General features: G+C 49.5%; 1 protein-coding gene and 1 non-coding gene across 4 annotated transcripts in view; both read left to right on the forward strand.

The window, feature by feature from the left end:
- Sipa1l3 (signal induced proliferation associated 1 like 3) overlaps positions 1–24,531 on the forward strand; it is a 216,134-nt gene that overhangs the window by 91,980 nt on the left and 99,623 nt on the right. The gene's annotated exons all lie outside the window — the stretch shown is intronic.
- On the forward strand, positions 8,049–8,204 carry LOC128095893 (U1 spliceosomal RNA). The gene has a single exon (XR_008213485.1). It is a non-coding gene; the product is annotated as a U1 spliceosomal RNA (small nuclear RNA).

Here is a 24,531-nt window from a genome sequence, read left to right on the forward strand (position 1 = left end):
ACAGGCCCATCACCCTACTGTATGCTGCTCTCTCTGGGTTTAAAATGCAGTAGCAGCAGCAGCGTAGGTGCTCCCACGTGATTAAAATATGTATGTATGGTAAATACCTATCTGGATGTGTAAGTTTAAGTAGGTTAAATTTGGGCATGATTTTTTTTTTTTTTTCCTAACAAGCATTGTGCTCTTTCATGTTCTGGGATGGATTTTAGGCAGTGAAGTCAGTTTTAGGGCATACGCTCTTTTGGTTCCTAATGAGGCGTTCCTGAATGCTCATGCCAGCCTTTGTGGCAGCGTGCTGGGGAAGCAGTGTCTGGTCCTCCAAGAACTGGGAGACCCTCACTGTGGGCGATGAGAGGGTGGAGGATGCTGGCTCTGGGTGCTGAAATGTTGCCAGCTGACACAGAGACTGGCAATCGAGCTGTGGGAACACAGTGAACCCGGGGTAACCGAGTGATCCTTCTCTGAGCTGTCCATCTTGGTAAAGTTTTGCCAGGTCCCTGGAGTTGATCTGTGGGACCGTCTCTGGGGTTGGAGACTGCTTCTTGCAGTTATTGTTCACCATGGTTTGTTTGGGGTGTTTTGTTTTGTTTGGTTTGGTTTGGTTTGGTTTGGTTTTTCGAGACAAGGTCTTCTCACGATGTGGACCAGGCTGACCTCAAACTCAAGAAATCCTCCTGCCTCTGCTTCCTGAGTGCTGGGATTTTAAAGGTGTGTGTCACTACCACCTGGCTTTGTTTGGGCTTTTAACTTTTGAACATTTTAGTGTGTGTGTATGTTATTGACAGAAGTTTTCCTGTGTCCCTCTCAGTCCTGCAGCCACTCGGTCCCAAGTAAACAAACAGAGGCTTATACTAATTATAAACTGTGGCCTATGGCTTTAGCTTCTTGCTAGCTAGCTTTTTCATCTTAAATTAACCCATTCCTATTAATCTATATGTTGCCATGTGGCCAGGGCGTTACCGGTCTGCTGGCATCTTGTTGCTCCTTGGGCAGCGGCTGGCGTCTCTTCTTTCTGTCTTTCTTCCCTCACTGTCTCTTTTGGATTCTCCTGCCTGCCATAGGCCATTGCAGCTTTATTTATTATCCAATGGGGGCCACACATACTCAGAGCATACAGAAAGACATTCCACAGCAGTGTGTGTGTGTGTGTGTGTGTGTGTGTGTGTGTGTGTGGAGCTGGAGTTGCAGTGGTCCTGAGCCACCCTTTGTAAACACTGGGAGCCAAACTTGGCTCCTCTGTCCCACAGTGTTTACTCTTAGCTGCTGATCACCTCTGGAAGTTCGTTTGTTTTTGAGACAGAGTTTCACACTGGGACCTAGAGCCTGCCAATTAGGCTAGGCGGCTGACCAGTGGTCCCAGGAATCTGCTCATCCGCTTCCCCAGCACTGGGATTACGTATGCACCACCATGACTGTCTCTTTTCCTGAGTGCCAGGTCCTCATGCCAGGGCAGCAAGGACTTTACTGACCGAGCTAGCTCCCCGGCCCATCATGTCCTCTCACTCTCCTCCAGTCCACAGGTTCCTGCGCTCTCTTGGCTTTCGTGACTTAGAAGTGTGCTGTTCTGGTATTTTGCAGTGTCTGGATTTAGGTGTGTTTGATGTTTTTTCTTGACTCTATTGAGGAGATATTGTTACTTAGAAGAATATCACAGAAGAGATGTCCCCTCATCAGGGCATCATCCCAGGGACCCAGGGTATCTGGTTATATCACCCCCAGTGTTGGTCATTTGACTTGCTTGGCTAAGATGGTGTCTGTGTGCCAGATAATTCCCCTGCCAGTCCCATCACCATTTCAAATATAACTCAGCCATTTTGGAGGAATCTTTGGGACTCTGACAAAACTTTACTTTTCCTCAGACTTGCATGCACTAATGTCAGCATCAGCTGATAGCTGTGTCTCCTCTGTGACAGTTTCTACTGAGGTCTCTCTAATGTCCCCATAGTCTCCATTTGTTAGCTACAGTTCTTGGCTAATTGATGCAAAGGGCAAGAGGCAGGGCCCTTGTCAGGCTAACAACCTTTGATAGAATAAAAAAGCCTCTTACAGTGTGATGGGTCAGGGCTTGGAGCCTCCTCATTTCTGTGGGCCTTTTTCCTCACGGTCAAGGGATGTTACTACAGCTCCAGACAGCGCAAATAGGGATCAACTCCAGGGACACATGTGCTTAAGTCTGGACAACCTGAGCACTCCCAGAATCCCCTGAATCTAGATGACACCACTCACATCTCATCGAGCAGAACAATGTCACATCACTTCCCCTTCTGCGAGGCAGGTAGGAAATTCATTTAAGTTTTCAGCCTTCTAGAAGAAGTAGGCAGAAGAAAGGGGAATGGAAAGAGTCAGGTGGTAAACCAGGCAGCAGTGTCTGGCTCCACAGGGGGAAGAGCAATAATAATTGTATTAATGGGAGCTGACTTTGTGCCAGACGCTGCTGGAAGCACTCTCTGTGCATGAGCTCACTCTGCCCTTATGCCCACCCTATGAGGTCATTGCTGTCATATCCCTGTAGTAATGATGTGGAAACTGAGGTACAGGATGGGGAGGTTGCTTACAGAAGAGTGGGCCTGGGTAGAACTCATACAGCCTGTCTCCAGAGCCCCTTCAGGCCAGGCTCCATTCTGTCCAGCCAGGGACAGATGTAGCAGCCTGCCTTGCTTTACCCCTGGATACAAGTCCTTCCCACTGGGCGTGGTCTGGTTCTGAGGGCTCCACCAGTTGAATATCCTCCCTGCAGCTCCTAGGGACATTGGGGGCAGGGAGGCAGGAAATTACTTTGGTCTCCCTTTTCCCAGCAAACAGTACCTGTGCTTTTAGTTATTCTGTCTGAGGAAAGGTCCCCGCCATGCCACCTGCCTGGCATCCGGCTGCTGGCCTCAGCCCATGTTTCCTGTGTGCCTCTGTGCTCCTCCCTACAGTGCAGCATGTTGACTTGAGTCCCAACCAGGAGAGCCCCAGGGCTGTGGGCACCTTCACTTGGCTTCAGGAGAGCCTTCTCCAAGCCAGTGAAATGAAAACAGGCTGACGGGGAACCCAAGAGCACTGGCTCAGAGTCCAGCCAAGCCGGGTTCCGGGCTCAGCTGGACCACACTGGCTGGCCCCAGCTGAGCAGCTCAAGCCGTGGGAGCTGCCTTTTGTCCCTAGAAGTGGTCTCCAAGGTTAAATGTGCTTACAGACTTAAGTACCTGGGACAGTGCCTGGCTCGAAGGTCACTTAATGGATGCCGGTGTGAATTCTGATACTGCCACTGCTGATAGTGGTGGCGGTGGTGGCTGGCTGTGGCAGCTCATACCCATTAGCCCTTATAGCTACTGCTGCCACCCACCACTCGCAGCAGCAGTAGCAGCCGCAGCCGCAGCCGCAGCACCACCACGACTACCGGCACCAGCGCTCCCTGCAGCCATTGGTGATCCTTACCCACCCAATTCCAAACTCCTATGGTGCCTGGATATAACAGAACTGTCTTCTGGGAACAGGAATTTGCAGCTGAGGCTTGGGCCAGGAGTTTTGCAGGAGAAAACAGGAATTTCTTTGGTGTGTGCCAGGAGCCCACAGCTGTTGGTTCCCAGCCCTGTTTCTCATGAAGTCCCTAGGCTTTTTAGCACTGGCCTTGGGATTGTGGCTGCCCTTGACCTCTGCAGCTAGAACACACGGATGCTTTGTTCAGCCCATCACCCGAGTCCCAAATCAGACCTGACAGTGTGATTTATTCTCTCAGAAGGAGCGGGAGGGCAGTGCCCCAGTGGGGGATTCTTGGGAAGGTTGTCAACCCGAATTAGCCCACACCCTTCATGCATCCTTGCTGCTTAAGCGTCCTCCAGCTAATAGGGTTTTCCGGGGTGTCTCCAGGGACTGGAGGTTGGCTGTGAGCCCTAAAGAGTGTGTTTGATGAGGCAGCCTGCAGCCTTATCTAAAGACATCAGCTCTGGGTGGGACCTTTCATCTTCCCAACAGGAAGTGGAAGTGGCACTTCCCAGGGAGTCGGTGTTTTGTCTGCCCCTCCCCCAGTCCTTTCACTGCAGTAACCCCTGCAGCCAGAGGCCATTGCTTTTCTCCCAGCCACCAGGTCTCATCACAGTGTCTCTGCTTCTAGTGACTTTATTCATTTATGGGACTGACAGCTATGAGTGAGATTCTAAGGTGGAAACAAATTAACATGAAATCCGAAAATGAGCACTATAAATGTCATTCCTTACTGGGGACATGTGACACACGGCAGGTCAGGTGGGGCGGGATTGATTCTGTGTGAGGAGCCCAGGCCCTGAGGCTCCCCTGTCTTGAAGCTTCATAGCTGAGAGACACAGCTGGGGACAGGAGGGTGGCAGAGTGAGCAGGGCTCTGAGCAGCTCGCACATACCTGTCCATCTCAGGCTGGCCAGGTGCGGAGGGCATGAATGGCTGCCGAGTAGATCTGTGTGGTGTTTCTTTAGCACCTACTGTATACCATGCTTTCTTGGGACTCTGAAATACGAAGTGATCAAGTTCACCATCTTAGGTGTCTATGTCTGTGCTGCTGTGCAGGGGTGTGTGTGAGGAGGGGCTTGACGTGAATAGAGATATCTGTCACGGGAGGAGGCCCGAAGGCTGCGGAGACAGTAACTGAGTGGAGTTGGGAGGTAGAGAAGAGGATCCCGGTAAAGGAACAAGCATCCCATAGAAAGAACAGGTGGAGCCAGAAGGATCCGGAATTCAAAGCCAGGCTGCGCTACATGAGAGACTCTGACTCAAAACAAACACATAAAAACCTAAAGCATGGTATTAAACATGGGTATGGTAGTAAATGAATGAAAAACAGAAATACAAAGGAAAGGACATGACTGTTCCTAGGTGTGGTGGGGGAGAAAGTTTATTATAAAGTGAGAACACAGTCAGAGGCAGGGACATCTGGGAGAGTCCAGAGTGGATGTGACCAGACTGAGCTGGACCATGTGGGAAGGAGGGGAGGGGAAGAGAGAGGAAAGAGGGGACCCAGGTGCAGCAGCCAGGAGGGCAAGTACAAAAGGGGGCAGGTAACCCAAAATGTCTGGACTATCTAGGGAAGAGCCTCTGGGGAAGGGCATGCCAGCCATACCCTGTAACAGGTAGACACTGAGGGATGCTGGGAGAACCTGGAGGGCGGGTCCACTTTGATATGTTAAATAGGCACCTTAGCCTTTTGTCTCAGGTTCAGGGCACCCCAAGATTACATAGAGAGATGCTTTCTCAAAAATGAACAAAACAAAACAAAAAACAGGGTTGACAAGCTGACTCAGAGGGTGAAGGCGTTCCTGCCAAACCAGATGACCTGAGTCTCTCTCCAGGACCCTCATGATGGAAGGAGAGAGTCAGCTGCCTCTGGTTGCTCTCTGACCTTTATATGTATATTGTGGTGTGCACGTGCACACACAATAAATGTACTTTTTAATTAAAACTAAAGATAGAGTCAACATAACCATCTACCTGTATTTATCAACTATGAAATACGGTGAATCTTGAAGTCAGAATTTATGTTAGATTTGGGCCCTGGGATGTAGTAATACTCAGTGTAGAGCTCCTGCTAAGAGTCCACCAGTGAGGAGTTGAGGTGTGGCTGTGGGCACTCAGGTCCCTGGTACACAGCCCTGGCCCGCACTGGTATACCCATCATCGCTGCAGAACTTCCCTTGGGCTGGGTTGCCAGCACTCCCCAGACCCTGCGAGTTTGCCTAAAATCCAGATTGCTCAGAATTCCAAAATGCCTTGGACCCTTTGGAGAGGGCTCTACAACCGTGTGTAGCTCTTAATAAACACTATCAGTCAAGCCACAGCTCATTGTCATTGCTGTTATCAACACTCAGACCTCAGCACTCTCAATGTCATTATGGAAATGCAAGTGATAATCACAGGGAGATGCTGTCACACACCCACTTTAGTGGCTCAGAAACAAAGACAACAGGATGAGTGAGTGCAGGGTGGCCTTTGGGGCCTTGTGGTGACTTAAGCCTTTTCCCTACAGGGCTTTTGGGAACGTGACCTACATGTGAGTAGGGTCTCCCACAGCAGGACCCCCTTGTAGTGTCCACCATGGTAAGCAGGAGATGGTGAGGGAAGAATGGCTTCCTCTTATACTCAGAGAGGCTGGCAGGCCGGATGTGGGTATGGAGTGGTGGGGAGAAGGAGCCTAGGATGAGATTTGAGCCCAGCCGCCAGGTGAGTGAGCGGTGAAGGTGTTGAGTTGGGATATGTGTTGTGTGACACTATTCCTGAGAGATGTGAACAGTACCTTCTTGCCCCAGCTAGTGAACCAATGACAGATTGCCAAAGGATACCGTCGAAGTCTAACTAGTGAACCGGTGAATTTTATTGGGGTTGCTTACAGGAGTCCAGGTGAGGAATTACTTGCAGGCGCAGAAATGACTCGAAGCTCACCCAGAATGGATGACGGCTCTCAAAAGTGGAGCCTTGGAGCCTGCTGTACAACTTTCATGCAGCTCTACAGATTGGAAAGTGTTTCTTTCAGGCAGCTGAGAGTGTCTCACAGTTCTTGTGAGAACTTGAGAGAAGTTCCTGCTGATTCTGGTCACTTTCGGAGACTTCCTGAAGCTCTTGAGTTGTTTGCCCCCACCCCCATCCCCCTCTCTCTTGGTTTTTCGAGACGGAGTTACTCTGTATAACAGCTCTGGCTGTCCTGGAACTTGCTCTGTAGAACAGGCTGGTCTCAAATTCAGAGATCCGCCCGCACCTGGCTTCTAGGTAGAATGGAATGTTTCACCTCCCATTAGACAACCTGGTATGGTGGATCATACCTTTAATCTCAGCACTCAGGAGGCAGAGGCAGGCCCATCTCTACATAGTGAGTTGGCCAGCCTGATCTATGTAGTGAGTTCTGGACCAGCCTGGTCTACATTGTTCTGAACCATCCAGAGTTGCATAGCAAAACTCTGACTCACCCAAAACAAAAACAAACAAAAAGAATATCCTGTGTCTTAATGAGCTCCCCTCAGAGGTGGAATGCTTTATTTCAGAGGAAATTGCTATACAACAGTGCATCCATGTGAAGTCTTGCAGAGTAATGCAGAAGGAGATGTGAAAGTCCAGGCACACCGCTCTAGGCTGCTTGGATAGCTGTGAGAGATGGTAAGGAGCATGTGGTTCTGGAATGGACAGGAGAGGCCCAGGCAGAAGGAAAATCGGGGTCCTCAGCCAAACATAGTGCTGAAAACCAGAGGCCCAAGATCATCCCTGGAGGAGGGATATACCTAGAGACAAGAAGAGCTAGCCAGAGAGAAGTGAAGAGAGACAGAGAAGGCTGGGAAGTGGGACCAATTGGAGATATGCCCCACAGACACGTCAGGTGAATGTGTGGCCCTTCACATTTATTGTGTCCCTCAAATGCTTCAGCCATGTATAATACACAGTAACCATACAATACAAACATTTTAAATGACTCTCAGGTTGGGAGTTGAGCATTCTGGGGAAATGTCCATGAGTTCTGTTTACCTGACCACCTGTTGCCAGCAGGTGTTAGGAAGCAGGGTCATTGGAAATGTTGCCAGGCTGTCTGGGTGCTCCCCAGATTAAACTCCTGAGTATCTGGTGCTGTGGACAGGCCTGACATGTCTTCCCCATTTATAAACTGGGATCAGGCAGTGGTGGTGCACATCTTTAATCCCTGTACTTGGGAGGCAGAAGCAGGTGGATCTCTGTGAATTTGAGGCCAGCCTGGTCCAGAGAGCAAGTTCCAGGACAGCCAGAGCTATTATACAGAGAAACCCTGTCTCAAAACACAAACAAACAAAAAGCGTAATGCTGCATTTCCAAGAGTCTGACCTCATAACCCCCACCATCTGGGAAGCAGTCTTGCAGATAGCCATGTGGCTTACCTGGGGTAATTAACCAGAAAGATGGAATATGGACATCTAGAGAGAGAGCAGGAAGAGGGAGTCCTCTTCTAGAATGGGGTGGGGACAAGATGGTCTCAGGAGGCTTTTCTGAAGCAGCAACCATCAATCTTCAACTTGAAGGTAGATAGGAACCCATGCAGTGGCAGACTAGGGCTCTAGCTGTTTGTGGGAGACAGAATATCTCCATTACTTACTGACAGGAGAGATACCATGATCACCAAGGTGGTTTCTTTCAGAGCAAGGCTCATCCATTGCACTCCAGGTGTGCTGACTCCTGCAGTTCTCCCAAATGTGGGAAACTCGGCTGCATAATTTGTGGGGCATTGCGCTTGAACTCCTCTCTAGATAAACCAAAACAAGAGGCCTGAGGTAGGAAGGTGCTGAGTGTATCGGAGAAGCTGACATTACTCCAGCATTGTGAGGGAAGACAACAGGGCTGACCAGAGTGGGCCCTGTGTCTTTCCGTTGCCCTGGGTGTTGTGGAAGGATTTTTGGTTAGAGGAATGGTTCGTTTGGTTTGTTTTCTTTGAGATAGAGTCCTGCTGTGTAATCCAGGCCGATCCTCTTGCTTCACCTTCCATGATCTGGGACTGTAGTCGCATGGTAGGGTTGCAAGGAAAGAAGCAGCCATCTAAGGCTTTACCATCCCGGTACCCTCCTCCACCAGGAAAACCAGACTCCTGGTCAGAGGCTCCACCCTGCCCTGGCACCTGGCTGCCCGCTGCAGGGTTGGAAGTCCTTTCCTGCAGAGGAGAGGGTGCCCTAGTTCTAGATTCACCCCTAGGAAAGCAGCAGCTTGTCGATCACTCTAGGCCATGGGAGGCCCACAAAGCAGGTCACTGCAGCTCTGACTTTCCTCGGAAGAGTCTTGGGCTGCCATGACTCATGAATCTGCCCTCTCAGAGCCAAGGCCCCTCCCCTCTCCACGTAGGTGCCCTCATTCTCTGCCGGGCCCCGAGCTGCCTGCTCCTCACTCCTGCTCCTTCTCCCTGTGTCCTTCATAGGCTGTCAACCAAGTGTCTCCCTTCGTTCCCTCTTCTGGGCCACGCTTGTGGAGAGGTAGGCAGGCCAGAAGGGGTTCCCACATCCCCTTTACTCCCAAATGTGGTTTCTTTGTGGGCCCAGAGAGGTGGGGGCAGGTGCCGTGTTACTCCTCTTCAGCCCACCTGTGAATGGCGTCAGATCCCAGGGTGTGGAAAGTCCCAGGTTCCTCAGTTTGCCCCATAGCCACTACTGCATCCTGCTGGGTAAGTGAGCAGCCTTGCTTCCCTTCCTCTGCCCGGCCTGCAGTTGTCAGTCCTCAGCAGACTGGGTGTCCCTTCAGAACATGAGGCTGTGTAGTATGCGTCTTGGAGGCCCTCACAGCTATGTGACTGAGGTGCTGGCAGAGACCGTATACAGGTGGGCTCCGTCAGGCCTGTCTTTGCTGCCAGTATGCCATGGCAGCCACTTGGTCCCCAGCACGGGTGAAGGTGGTTTTTATACTATGATAGTACTTGGCATTGGACCTAAGCAAGTGCTCTACTGCTGAGCTCCACCCCAGCCCCTCACTAGTGACTCTAGGCAAGCGTTCTTCTGCTGAACTACACATCCTCCAGCCTTCTTTTTACTTCTGTTGAGACAGCCTTACCATCTGCTTTTACAGATGAGGAGTTGAGATGCAGGTAAGTCAGGCCCCCTGCCGCAGCCATGCATGCACAGTAGATGTAAACAGAGTCAGGATTGGGACCCAGCCTGCCTGGCTCTAACCAGAGTGCTCATCCTTTCTTTATTATGCTGTCTGTCTGTTTCCTTCCGGCCCTCACCACCTCACCACAACCGCTCAATGGTGGTGTAGTGCCTGCTCTGCCCGTCAGCCGCTCGGTGGTGGTGTAGTGCCGGCTCTGCCCGTCAGCTGCTAAGCTCCTGTCTTTTGGTGTGCTGAGGTGGGGTCTCAGCAAGTAGCAGAGGCTGGCCTCTATCCTCCTGGATGCCACTACAACTCAATCACATTCTGTGTCCTTGCTACATCCCCAGCTTTGGAATAGTACCTGAGGCACAGAACCCCACAGAGGACTTTTGCCGAGGAAGTGAAACAGAGTCAGCAGTGAAGAGTGTGGAGAGTGGGGTCCCTCAGACAGTGCTGGGGGAACGGAAAGTTAGGTCCATCCAGAAAACACACGGACAGTTTCATAAAAACCAAACACACAGCTGTCATATGACCCAGCCCGTTGCACCCTTGGGCACTTAGCCCAGAGAAATAAGACTTGTGTTCACACAGAAATCTGCCTACCATTGTTCACAAAAAAAGCTTTGCTTCTTGCCAAGTCTGGAAACAGCCCAGGTGTCCAGGTAAACAAACCCATGGAGTGTCTGCGCTGTGGCATAATCCTCAGAGAGCGCACTGTTGAGATGGGGCAGGCTGGAGGGCGAGCCAGCTGTGGAGACTCAAGGCGGGCTGAAGGAACCAATGGGAGATAATGCTGAGTGAGAAAAGCCAGTCTTCCTGCAGAGTGACCCCCCCCCCCCAACATTTCTAAATGGAATACTTACAGACATAGATGTGACTGACCGTGGCCAGGACAGGGATGAAACCCAGGGACTCACTCAAGGCAGATGTTTTACTCCTCAGCCATACATCCTCCCTGCTTCTATCATGATGGTGGTGAGTACACAAGCATGCACGTGATGAACTTGTAACACACACACACACACACACACACACACACAAATATATGTACATACGTAGAAAACGTGAATAGTGGGCTGGCAGATAGCTTAGTGTGTAACGACTTGGTCACCCAGCTTCAGTCTCTGGAACCCACAAACAGATGGAAAGAGAGAACCAAGTGCAGCATCGTCCTCTAGCCTCCACACATGCTTGCTGTGACACCTGTGCACCCTCGTGCCACACACAAATCATAATTCTTAAAAAAGAAGAAAAACTGAGTGTGGTACAGTCCTAGCAGGAAGCTCTATGGACAGGAAGCTAAAGTTGGTGGAGACAGGGGAATAGCTACAAATTCAAGGGCAGCTCAGGCCATGGTAGAGTTGTGGGACCACATGGGCTGTAGAGTATAAGACCTTGTCTTAGAAAACAAGAAAAAATTCTGAATAAAATCAATAGATTGCATTTTGGTTATGATACTATTCTGGAGTTTTGTCCAGTATTAGCATTTACAAACTAGGGTTAGTAACTTTTTATATTATGTCTCACAATTTTTATTTTTTTTTTTTGAGACAGGGTTTCTCTGTGTAGTCCTGGCTGTCCTAGAACTCACCTGCCTCTGCTTCCTGAGTACTGGGATTAAAGGCGTACACTACCACCGCCCAGCTCTACAATAATCTTAGTAAAAATTTGATTTGATGACATTAATTGGCTCCCAGCATGCCCAGACTCAATAAGTGGTAGCTGTTGTTATCACTGTTCTAACTTCCTCGCATCAGTCAATGCAAACTGTTCTTTTGTGTCTTTATGTGACTACTGTCTTGTCTTGCTAGAGTTCTCTAGTTAAAGACTCTAAGAATCTGTTCTATATAAATAAAGGAAAATGCAAAATTAAAAAAATGTCATTTGAAAAATTGGTAGTGATACGTGGTGATGGATACCTATACTCCAGCATTTGGTAGAGGTAGGAATGGCAGGAGTTCAGGGTTATCCTGTGCTACATAACGAATTGGTAGCCTGCCTGAACTACATGAGACTGAGTCTCTAAAAAGAAAAAGCTCATGGTGGTGCTGGGCACGGTGGAACATGTCTGTAATCTTAGTGTTGGGTGGGGGCATGGGGCTCAGACAGGAAGATCTGGAGTTCTGGGCCAGCCTGGGCTACATAAAGAAACCTTGTCTCAAAAACAAAATAGAAAGTTTCCAGTGAGATAAGAAGAGAAAGGAATAAGGAGGGGTCCACAGCTGTGGGAGATGGGCAGAGCTTAGAATACCATGGACAAGAGGTCAAGAGTTGACCCTCAGGACAGACATGGAAATGGGGTGCAGGCCTTGGGGAGAACTGACCAGATTTTGCATTTCCTAATGATTCTAGCAGCTCTACAGAGATGGGGTCTAAAAATCAGGTGTGAGAGAACAGCAGCCAGGGTGCCCGAATGTGAAAGAAGTCAAGTGCCCAGAGAGGAGGAGGAGCCCCCAAATAACAGGGTCGGGGTGACTCCCAGGGTCCTGGCTGCTTGTCACTCTCCTGCTTTTGCTCACACATTTAGCAGGGTGAGGAAGGAGAAAGACTGGGCACAAGAAAGCTGCCCTGACTCCATGTCAGCTTGTGGAAACAGGTTTATCTTCACCCCTGGGCCTCCACAAGGCCCCACACACAGGAATGCCAGTGAGACCCTTTCCTGAGAAGCAGGGCAAGGAAGAGGAGCTTGTTTGAGGTGGGGTGGGGTGGAATTTACTCAGTATGGATTTACTCATCTGGAGTTGGACAGTTGTAGACGTGTCAAAATTCTATCGCTGGCTGTGGTGGTTTGAGTAACAGGCCCCCGTAGACTCTGGCATTGAATAGTTGGCCCCCAGTTAGTGGCACTGTTTGGGAAGGCCTTAGGAGGTACAGCTTTGCTGGAGGAAGTACGTCACTAGGGGTGCCATTTGGAATTTGCTCCCCGTTTCCTGCTTGTGGTCTAAGATGTGAGCTCCGGCTCTTCCTGCTGCCATGTCTGGTGCTTGCTCACACTTCCCCACGATGATAGTGATGGCCTCTTATCCCTCTGGAACCATAAATCCAAATAAACCCTCCCTTCTCTGAGTTGCCTTGGTGTTTTATCACAGGAATAGAAAAGTAGCTAATATACTGGATATGGTGGCTCACACCTGTAATCCCAGCACTTCAGAGGCCAAGACAGGAGAATCAGAAGTTCAAGATTATCCTCAGCTTCCTAGGGAGTTCCAGGCCAACATCTGAGACCCTGTTTGAAAAAACAAGAGAAAAGAAAAAGAAAACCAACCCCCACACAAATCATCAATTGTGTTTTTAAAACAGGTGCATTTTGCCGCATGTAACTATATTTCAGTGGTTAAATACATAGCTACACACTGTCAAATAACAATAGTAATGAGGTAGCCGTGTGCCTGGCACTCTCTGCCAAGTGCTTTCCAAATTCATATGACAAGCTGTGTCAGTGCTTTTCAGGTCCAGGCACCCAGCTGCTTACAGATAGAACAGCGATTAGACCCAGGGCAGGCTGGGTTCAGAGAGAGCATCCCTTTGTTTTCCACTCTTCTCACTGATGGGGTGATGGGATGCTGGGAGTCTGGGGAGGTCCACACGCTGAGGTCCTCGGGCCATGTGCCTTCTCAGAGCTCACAGCAGTGGCCCAGATTCTAAAGTCCGACCTTTGATGCAGGCACAGAGCAGCTGCAGGAGAGCCAGCCGGCTTCAGGGCTGTCTCTCATCCTCAGCCCAGCAGCTGGAGACGAGCCCCCTGCTGCGATGGGGAGCAACAGAACACGGGAGCCTACTGTAGCTAGTGCAGCAGCTGTTGTGAAGATGGGGAGAATGCAGTGAGCCACTGCTGGTGTCCCCTGAGCTCTGCATACACAGGACACTTCCGAGGACTGCTCTGTGCCCTTTGCGTGGGGGACACACCACTTGAGAACTGCAGACCATCTCTTTACACAGGGATAGATTGGCCTTCCTGTTCCTGCTGCTGCTGCCCATTTCCCTCTTGTAGAGATTTTTCTTTAATACTCAAAAAGTAACTGGCTGACCAGGTGTAGTGACACATGTCTGTAATCCCAGTGCTCAGGAGGCTGAGGCAGCAGGATCGCAAGTTCAAGCCCAGCCTAGGGTATATAGCAAGACCCTGTCTTTAAAAAAAAAAAAAAAAAAAAAAAGCAAAGACAGCTGGCTAGCATGCACATCTCCATCAAGATTCTTGTGCTTGCAAATAGCTAAACATACTGGCACCATCTGGCCAAACAGGAAAGCCCTTTCATATATTCTAGAAGTCCAGAGGTGGGTGACATCAGACTGGATATGATCAGCAGCTCAACATGTGTGTCACAGATACCAGCTCTCAATCTTGGCTTCCTCCTCATGTCCCTAGGTCCCAGAATGGCTTCCAGGGACATCTAGAGCCACGTGCTTTCTTGTCTGCAGGCACTGAGAGAAAGCACATTAAAAGACCTTTCCCTCTTGAGTTATACATCCTTTCTGGCTGCAATTGGTCCAGCGTAGGTCATGTGTCCCTGCCAGTTGGCCAGTCAGATCAGAGAGAAACAACTCATCCTGTTGCCTTTGACCAATTAGAATCCCCGTTCCCAGAGCTGGGAAGTGGGAATTGGGCCGGCATCTCAGTGCCCACCACAGGGTGGAGAGGCCTCTGCTCAGTTCCTGACCGGAGCGCACACACTCACAGATCACATCAGGGCCAACAGATTTGGTGGCTTTTAAGAACAAAGCAGTGTGGTTTTTCTTTGAAGAAGTGCTGTGCTCTGTGTCCTGCTCCTCCTGCATGCCTCCTTTACCTTCACATCCCCACAGGAAGAGAGGCAGAGGCTACTGCCACACGGCTTGTCTGCTGCTAGAAAAAAAAAAAATGACTCCCTCCTTCTGTCAGTGGGTAGATTTTCTTCCTTTTTTCTCTATCCCTCTAGCTACTACTACCTCTTTTCAAAGTGTCTGTGGTATGGCTGTGGCTATAGACCTATCCTTAGAGAATATATTCTGAAGATTCAGTAAGGGATCATCTTCCCTTCAAGGGAAGTGGCGAACACCTTTAATCCCAGCACTTGGGAGACAAAGGCAGGCAGATCTGAGTTCGAGGCCAGCCTACTTTACAGAGTAAGGACAGCCTGGGCTATGAAGAGAGACCCTGTCTACAAACAAACAAACAAAAAAGCATTGGCTTCCAGAATGGGCCTTGGATGGCTTCCAGAACAGGCCTTGGATATGTGTTTCTGATTTCCATGGTTTTCACCTAACAGCATGTGTTTGAGAGCTAGCCACATTGGTGTGTACCAGCAGTGATGGCCCAAAGCCACCTGGCATTCCCTGCCACACCTCACATTGCTAGTCCTCTAGTGTGAGGTCCTAAGTTGTACCGATTCACACCACAGCAAAAAGTGCTTCAGGGAGTGCTCACCTCCCTGTGTCCCTATGAGTCTGTGAGGCTTGATTCAGGGTCACTGCCTGCCTTGGGTCATGGACAAGTGGGTAGCGAGTGTTGATCTCCTTCTACCCAAGCTCCTGCCCACGAGACTGCTCCAGCCCACACTCCTCACTTCAGTGTCTGTACCTCCCAGGACACCAAGGCTGGTGGGTCCATGTGTCGCGTGCATGAGTGCATGTATACATGCGCATTCGCAGTGGGGTGTATTTGTTCTTTGCCTTCTTGCCCTCACCTTGTCAGCACGTCCATCCCTTCACTGGCAAAGGAGACATCTGTGTGTGCTGCAGAGGGCAGAGCCAGAGAAGTGACCGTCGCTCTTTGCAGGAGTCTAGAGGATCACACATAACTGGACATGAAGTGATTTATACTGTTGGAGTCTGGTTTTGCTTGGGTTCAGATTATGACAGTGCCCTGGTTCTTCCCTCATGAAGAAGGTATTTAATTTTGATTTTTAAAGGAGCCCACAGCTGAAAGACTTGTACTTTTAAAAGAGATTTGGGATTTTTTTTTTTTAGTGAGATTAGATATTTTAAAGAGACTGAAATTTTAATGTGTTTGAATTTGTAAAGACTATAGGACTTTTAAAATTATGCTTTTAATGTGAGATCTTGGGGATAAAAAAGAAAGGAAGGGTTTAATAGTGATGCATTTGTGTGTCAGGTTGACAGGGGGTCAGTTGTACTGGCTGGTTTTGTCTGTCAACTTGACACAATCTGCTGTCATCAAAGAAGAAGGGGCCTCAGTTGAGGAAATGCCTCTATGGAAATCCCTCCATGAGACCCAGCTGTAAGGCATTTTCTCAATTAGTCATCTTTGGGGGAGGGCCCAGCCCATGGTGGGTGGTGCCATCCCTGGGCTGGTGGTCCTGGATTCTGTAAGAAGGTGGGTTGAGCCAGTCATAGGGAAGCAAGCCAATAAGTAGCTCCCCTCCATCAGCTCCTGCCTCCAGGTTCCTGCCCTGTTTGAGTTCCTGCCCTGACTTCCTTCAGTGATGAACAGCAATGCTGAAGTGGGAGCCTAATAAACCCTTTCCTCCCCAACTTGCTTTTTAGTTATGGTTTCATTACAGCAATAGAAACCCTAACTAAGACAAATTGGTACCAGAAGTAGGGTGTGTGCGTACTATGTGCGCATGAGTGTGTGTGGTGTGTGTGTGTGTGTGTGTGTGTGTGTGTGTGTGTGTGTGTGTGTCCACATTCTGCAAAGCACCTACCTCTGGCTGGGGAGGATTATTGACAAGGAAAGGACTTGGCAAAGAAGCAGAAGGAATGGAAAGTTTCTCCAGAGCCAGTGCTGGTGACTCTGATTCCAGGCACCAAAGGGCCATGGTTAAGATTGCGGACTGGCATTATAACCTTGGCTGGAGACTGCCATGCTGTACTTCAGTGTCCTTGTTTATAACCAGAGGACCCTGGTAGGCATGCTGTCTGTCAAGATTGCACCTTTCTCCTTGAACAAGAGAACGGTGAGGGTAAGGAAGTGCGGGCCACCAGTGCAGAGCCTCCTGGGAGGGAGGGGAGGCACCTTTCAAGTCCTCACCTGGCCTTCTCAGCTTGTGCCTTCAGCTCCAAGGTGGCTGCTGAACCTCCTGGTGGGCATTCAAATTCTAGAAGGGTGGAAGGGAAATGCTGGATGAGGCTACTCCTTTTTATTATGAAAGCAATCTTTGGCACAGGTGTCTTCCCTTGCCCCCGCCAGACACCCCCCCCCCCATTTACCTTTGATAACTACAATTAAGGCCCCAGAGCTGCTGTTTGGGTTGTTCGTCCTGCTGACCCAGCCCATTGCAAACTCGTCTCCATGAAGAAGAGAGTGAGTTTGAATGGACCCACCAGCCACAGTGTCCTAGGGGACAGCACTAGCGGGTGTCCATCTTCACTTTGTAGGTTCGGGTTTAAGGAGGGACATAATGAATGACATCACTCTGTCCCCTGTCACCTCATTTGCAGTGGGAGTGGCACTTCCTGCTCTGGGGTCTGCTGGGATCCTGGAGGGGAAGAACTTTAATAGATGTCCCTCTCTGGAATGGGCTGAGGCTGGCTTTGATGTAGAAAACTGTCACTTGGTTGGTTGGTTTTATTTTTGGAGAAAAGAATGACCTTGAATTACTGATCCTCCTGTCTCCAACTCCTGATTACAGGGATGGGGGACCACTACACCCAGTTTATGTGGTGCTGGGGATCAAGCCCAGGGTCGCTGCATGCTGGGCTAGGACTATGCTAATAGTTAAGACACATCCCCAGCTCTGAGTTACCATTGATTACACAAGAAGATCTAAGGACTATTCATTTCATGAATAGAAGAGTGAGTGTGTGTGTGTGTGTGTGTGTGTGTGTGTGTGTGTGTGTGTGTGTGTTGTGTGTGTGTGTTGTGTGTGTGTATGTGTGTGTGTTGTGTGTATGTGTGTGTGTTGTGTGTATGTGTGTGTGTGTGTGTGTGTGTGTGTGTGTGTGAGTGTGTGTGTGTTGTGCTCCTCAGCCTGTCACCTCCCACCTGGCCTGAGACCCCAGTCTCTGCAGCACTGCCCTGGGGCAGCTCTCACTATCTGCTAGCCAGGCAAATGGGCTTGAGAAGAAACTGTAACCCTTCCAGAGACTTCTGTAGTGTTGCCGCAGGCGTAGGGCTGCCATTCATGTTCCTGCCGTCCCTTGTGGTCTGTGCCCCCTCCTTACTGTGGGCAGGAAAGCAGGAGCCAACCTCCCTTTTGAAGTTGGGTGGAGGTCCCTTCCTCTGTCCCCAGATGTGGTAAGTTGCTCTCAGACTGCCTCTGTAGGCACAGCCCCGCTCTTCTGGCCCCTCCTGCCTCAGAAGTGCTCTTTCCCCAACAGGTCCACACAGACCCTGCCCATGGTGCTGTGTGTGTGTGTGTGTGTGTGTGTGTGTGTGTGTGTGTGTGTGTGTGTGTATGTCTACTAAAGGAGAGAAAGAATTACAGGCCAAGGGGACTGTCTAGTATGGTTCCACATGTGACACCTCACACACTAGTCAGATTAGGTGCATATGCAGACACAGAACAAATCCTCAGGTCTCCAAAGACATAGCTAATGGCTGAGAAAAAATTAGGGTAGAGAGATGGTTTAGCAGTTAAGAGCCTTACTGGTTAAGGTCTAGAAGACCCACCCAGATTCGGTTCCAAGCACCCATGCCAGGCTGCTCACAACTACCTAGAACTCCAGTTCCAGCGCATCTGAAACCTCTTGTACCCAGAAAGTCATGCAGGCACATATGTACACATGAGTAAAAATAAGTACATTTAAAAAAAATCACGTGTCTAACAAGGCCCCACCCCTAGCAGAAGAGCTATTGGCTGCTAAGGAAGGGAGAGTAGTTTATAGGCCACGCCCATGTGAACTCAGGCAGCACTAATTGGACTAAGTAGGGGGTTAATTTTTGTTCAGTTTTTGGTTTTGGTTTTCGAGACAAGGTTTCTCTGTGCAGCCCTGGCTTTCCTGGAACTCCTCTGTAGACCAGGCTGGCCTTGCACTCACAGAGATCCACCTGCCTCTGCCTGCTGAATACAGGGACTAAAGGCGTGCACCACCACTGCCTAGCTGAGTGAATTCTTTTTTAAAAATAGGAATGAGGACTATTTCAGGATATCAGGAGAGTGATACCATCAGTATACATTACATACATGTATGAAGGGGTGTGTGTGTGTGTGTGTGTGTGTGTGTGTGTGTGTGTGTGTGTATGTAATCTTCAGATAGAACCACTCAGAAAAAGCTACATATCTAAGACTAGTACATTTGATATTGTTTAGAGCTAGAAATGTAGCTCAGTTGGCTACATGCTTGTTTAACATGTAGCCCATGCTGTCTTCAAACTAATGCAATGTCCTTGACCTCCTGATCCAGCTGCCTCCAGCTTGCAGGTGCTGGGATTACAGTCTGCACCATCATACTCAGCTCTAAATTTTATTTAATGACTTAGAGGGGAAAAAATAAAAACAAAACAAAACAGGAAGAACCCACCCACATTGGTACAGCAGAGGCTTTCCCCAGTGCTTTGATCCCAAGCATCATCCTTGGCCCATAGCAGGACGGGGACTCACATTGGGGAGCTTCAGGGTTGAGGATTCTGAAGACCTACACTCCCCACCCACCAGAACCACTGTCAACTTTCTAGATCTTTCCACTGTGTTGACCTAGATTAAAGGGAGGGAGGTAAATGGTTAAAAATAGTTAGCATGTTTTTTTAACCCTATAATTTTTAATTGATTTTTATGTCATGTGCATTGGTGTTTTGCCTGCATGTGTGTCTGTGTGAGGGTGTCAGAAGCCCTGGAACTGGAGTTACAGACAGTTGTTTGTGTTTGCTCTTTTGAGGGGCCCACCACCCAGCTCCCAAATAAATTACACACAGAGGGCTCTTCTTAATTATGAATGTTCAGCCTTAGCTTGGCTTGTTGATGGCCAGCTTTTCTTAACTTAGCCTGTCTACCTTTTGCCTCTGGGCTTTTCCAGTTCTCTTACTTCTGTAAATCTTACTCTTACTCCATGGCTTGCTGTATAGCTGGGTGGCTGGCCCCTGGGTCCTCCTCCTTCTCTTTCTCCTAGATCTCTCCTCTCCTCCCAGATTTCTCCTTCTATATATTCTCTCTGCCTGCCAGCCCCACCTGTTTCTCTCTCCTGCCTTGATATGGGCCATTCTGCTCTTTATTAGACCATCAGGTGTTTTAGATAGGCACAGTAACACAGCTTCACAGAGTTAAACAAATGCAACAGAAACAAAAGTAACACACCTTAAAATAATATTCTACAACAACAGACAGTTGTGAGCTGCCATGTGGGTTCTTTGGAAGAGCAGCCAGTGCTCTTAATAACTGAGCCATCTCTCCAGTCCCATGCTTTTTTTAAATACAGACGATAATATGCCATTCTTTTGAACTCCATATTCTTACAGTTGGTTTTTAATATTTTTTTAACTTCATTCTTTGATCAAAGTAACCAATTCCCTTGAAAGATTGTTTCTGAGCAAGGGTGAGACCAGATCACAAGCATTGCCTAAACTGCAGACCAGCGGTGGGCATGCAGCTTCAGTTGCTGCTTTAGGGGTTGGAGTATGCCCGTGTATGTATAGGTGCATGTGCCTGTGGAAACCAGAGATTAAGTTCGGGTTCCATTGCTCTGCACATTTTTGTGAGGCAGGGCCCCTCGATGAATCTGCAGCTTACCCTTTAGGCTAGACTGGTTGGCTCACAAACTCCTGGGATCTGCCTTTGTCTGTCTGGTGTTACTGGTCCATGCCGCCATGCCTAGCTTTTATGTGGATCGTGGGATTCAAACTCTCGCCCCTACACTTGCACAGCCTGCACTTCTTTACCCACCAAGCCGTCTCTTCAGCCTCCCCCTGCTTCCATGGGGAAGACTTGCTACCTTACCTCAGCACCAGTCCGGGAGCCAGAGGTAGAGCAGTGAGTGGCCAGTGTCTGACACCCTCCCCGCTTCAGTGTATTGTAAGGTCCACCTCACTGTTGCATAAGCTGAATCCCCAGTGGGGCTGGGAAGATGGCTGAACAGTTAAGAGCACTTGGACTCAGGTACAGTTCCCAGAACCCTGATGGCAGTTTACAGCTGTTACAAACCCCAGTTCCAGAGGACATAAATATATCTAAGAAGTGTGTAAATATATCTAAGTGTGTGTGTGTGTGTGTGTGTGTGTGTGTGTGTGTGTGTGTGTGTGTGTGTGTTACCAGTGTCTATGGTGTACCATTTACTGTGTGAAGTGCCTCCTGGGAATCTTCTTGCTAGGTAAGCTAGCAGGTTGACACATGACACTGTCATTCTCTATGGTACTTAGTGGGGCTGCAATTTGATCCCCTGCAGGCTGATAGCAGAGCCTGAGGATTTCTGCCAAAGTCACCAGAGATTGGGGGCAGGCATTTATTAGGCTCTTATTCGTGGACATTGGTTATGATGGCTGTGGATTTGATGTGCCAAGGTTCGAGTCCCACTTGGTTTCTCTGCCAATCTTCAGTGGGTGGCTGCTGCTTTGAGCCCCAGAGCTGTACTCTGTAAAGTGGGGGAGATAATAAGCACCCCCTAGAAGTGCCATGTAGGATCAGTGGGTATAAAGGCAATTTTGTTGTTGAGAAGCAAAGTATGAAAAGGGAGAGACTGGTGGGCTTTGGGGGTCGAGACACCCTTGCTGTGGGAAGACTCACGGACTGGATGGAGCAGGCTGCAGCTGGGTCTCAGCTCCACAGATGGGGTGTGGGGGGGGGGAGGCGGGGGAGGGGTTGGCTTCTCCCACTTGTGATACCTGGTGCTATCAAGTGGTGCTGTACTGCCGAGGGATCATAGGGCTGACCTTGGAGTCAGCCAAACCCAGGAGTAAAAACCCACTCTTCCTCTCCCATCCTGCGGTCCATCTTGGATATTTTCCCTATTTTGAGTGCATTTTGCCTAAGTGTTCACTTGGTGGTAAAGAGAGGCTTGAGCCCAGGGGTTAGTGTCCTGTGTCCTGACAAGAATATGGCAGTCAGGGATCAGGGATCACTTAGGATAAACCACTGTGGCAGGAGAATGCTACCTAAGAGACAAGGCTCAGTTTAGGGTGTGTCCAGCACCCCTTTCTCTGTCTTCTCTGTCTCTCCCCACAGAATCCTTTCTGGTCACTCTCCTGGGGTCCCCACTCTCGATCACTGATCACTCCCCACTCCCCTCCCAGTGCACAGCCATCCTCAGGGGAAGACTCCAGCCCAGCGCTCCCCCACCCCCCGGAATAGGATGGGGCTTGAACAGCTGTTCTTTTACAAGGATTCCCTGGCTGTGTTTAATCAAGATTGTCAAATATTGATTTAATCTCCAGGCCCAACAGATGTGATCTTAGCAGGTTTCGGTGGCAATTAGCTGGAATTAGCTTGCAAGTCAGGCTCCATGCTGATCGGACGCCATCTTCTGCCCAGGAGCCTGGCCTGGCCACAGGAGCAAGCCTTACAGGGGAACCCCCTAAGTGTTTTCTCTGTGGGTTCAGGCGGCTATAGCCTATGTGAACCACCCACCCACTGTTGCCCCTCATAATGATGGTGGAGATACAGGGCAGCAGTGAGAAACAGCAGCCATGGACCCCTGTGCTGCAGTTCCCCAGTGAGCTTGCTAGTGAGACACCCAGGCAGCCTGGAGCGGAGGCCATGTCCCCCAACATGTAGTCACCCCTACAGGCTCTTCCTCCTGCCTTTGAGGCTTGGCTCTATCATACCTCCCCCTTTCTAGGACATAGCTGTTGCTCCTGGGTGGCCATTCCTAAACTCATGGCCAGAAAGCATCTCTTTCCAATTGTGCATTTCAGAGTTACATTTGGAGAGAGTGGGACTGTGTCCAGATTGGAACAAGATGTTCAAGCCACATGTGCTCTGGGGGAGGTGTGACTCCTTCCCTCACCCATCCGGTCCCACAGGTGCTCCAGGGGCCACCTCCCTACACCAGGTTCTGGGCTCTGGGAAAGGGGGCTTGCTATTCCTATAATTCAGAAGGAGCCGTTAAACAAGGCCACATTTGATTTGCTTGGTATAGTGATATGTCACCGTGCAATGAGTGTACTGAGCCTTAACATAAACAGATGTAGGACTTTGCTCAGACTGAAGCCATATCATCTTCTCCATCTTAAAGATAAGAATTGGAGACATAGAAAGGCTCTTCTGTGTGCCCAAGATCTAGCTCGTTTGGTGGCAGTCAGAATGGAACCTGGGTGGTCTTCGCTCTAGTCCTCAATGCTACAGCTGCTGTGCAGGGGAGACCTCCAAGAGCTAGTGGCACAGCTCTCCAGGCGTTGACTCATTTGCTGTTGGTTTTTTCCTCTCTCTCTTTATGAGCACATGATCACACGAGCCTCTAACCTATATGAACTCAACTGTTCAAGAGAACAAAATAAAACAATGGAGATGTGGCAGTGTAAGCCTTAGAGTGAGTTCAGCCTCTGCGTGGTAGGGTCTGAGCGAATCACCAGGCCTTAGGACTCTGCTTTGGGGAAAGATACAGATGGTTTGGGGACCATAGCCAGAGATCAAGGCTGATACAGGGACTGCCCAACTGGAACTAGTGAGTCTCCAGAGTTTGTTCTGTTTTATAAGAGGGTCTCATGTGTAGCTCAGGCTGGCTTTAAACTCTTGGTCAACCTATGTGTGCTGAAGTAAGGCATGCACCACCACACACATCAGCTGTAAGGCAAGGGTTGCATCAGCAGTTCAAGCATAAAGCCCTGGCCATGTGCTTAGCATACTGTAAGCACGCATTCGGGCTGTCAGCACACAGTCAGTGTGCATTCTCGTTCCCCTGCTTCTGGCCCATGGACATCTCACAGTTCTTCTCCACTGCTCTGTCTCACTTTTCCTACAGGCGCTTTGTCCTTCCTGGACTGAGTCATCCCGATTCACTCAACCTATCCTCTGCTCACACGCATTAGGCTGTTTTGGCTCTTCTGTATTGACAGCAGTGTGCACGCCCATGCACCTGCCTTGACATGCCATGGTATAAAAATAAAAGAGAATGCACACCAAGAATTTCAATATATGAGTTCCATTCACTATTCCCCCAAGGGAAAAGAAGCATGCCTATTAAACACTCTTAAAAGCAGGGCAAGTTACTAGGGCCCAGTGGAGTGTAATAGCTCTAGACACACACTGCCCGTTTCAGTTAAATACATGAATCCTCTGGCTTCTTTGGCACTGAATACAAAACAGGTTTTCATCGTCAAGACCTGGATCACTGTTGTGGGCTAATGGACTGTTTGCGTCGACTCTTCCTAATGAGATTCAGGCACTGTAACATGGACCCTGGTATTGCTCAAACTCCACTGACCTGGAACCACCCAGCTGCTGCCACCTCTCCATATGCCCTCACAGCACACTTGTCTTTTATTTAGAGCAGACTGGTGAAGGTTGGGGCCAGGCGTCATGGTTTGAATCCTAACTGTGCTACCTGCCAAGCTGAGTGACTTGGTCATCTCACTGTCCTTGCCCCATTTTTGAAATGGGCACGGTGGATGTCCCTACTGTGTGGGGTTGTGCAGCGAGAAAGGATAGGACACACCTTATGTTACAGCCCTATTTCTCTAACCAGGACTAGAGCCGCCATCCCTGGCCCCCTAGTTAGGAAATCATTAGGTCTTCATTGCCACCTTTAGATAGAATCTGGTCACTTGGCACTCAGTGGGTCCTGCTGACTGCCTTTTGCATCACCCCTTTGCCGACCCTGGGGATACCCTGCCTTTCCCCCCCTCACACTTCCTCAGCTACCTTCTTGGCATGTGATCCCAGGATCCACAGAAGCCAAACTTGGTAATCTCATTAGGAGCATGAGTATGTAAGGACCAGGGAAGTACCATCGAGAGGGAGCCAGAGTTCCCAGGAAAAGCTAAGCCAGTATCCCTGCTACTGAGTGATACTCTGTAGGTCCAGGTGTACTGTGAGCCTCCCGTGGTTCCAGGATACACCACCTTCCCTCCCCCAAGTTCTGCCCACCCTGCCCTGTTTCCATAGTGGGGCTGGGTGCTCCCTCCAAAGCTTTCTGCAAGAATGGGAGTGCAAGTGGAGTCCACAATGCTTGGGACCAGAAATCAACAGTGGAATT

This window comes from Peromyscus californicus, unplaced genomic scaffold (genome assembly GCF_007827085.1).
Source record: "Peromyscus californicus insignis strain IS unplaced genomic scaffold, ASM782708v3 Scaffold_4__1_contigs__length_199733344, whole genome shotgun sequence".
Classification (NCBI taxonomy): Eukaryota; Metazoa; Chordata; class Mammalia; order Rodentia; family Cricetidae; genus Peromyscus; species Peromyscus californicus.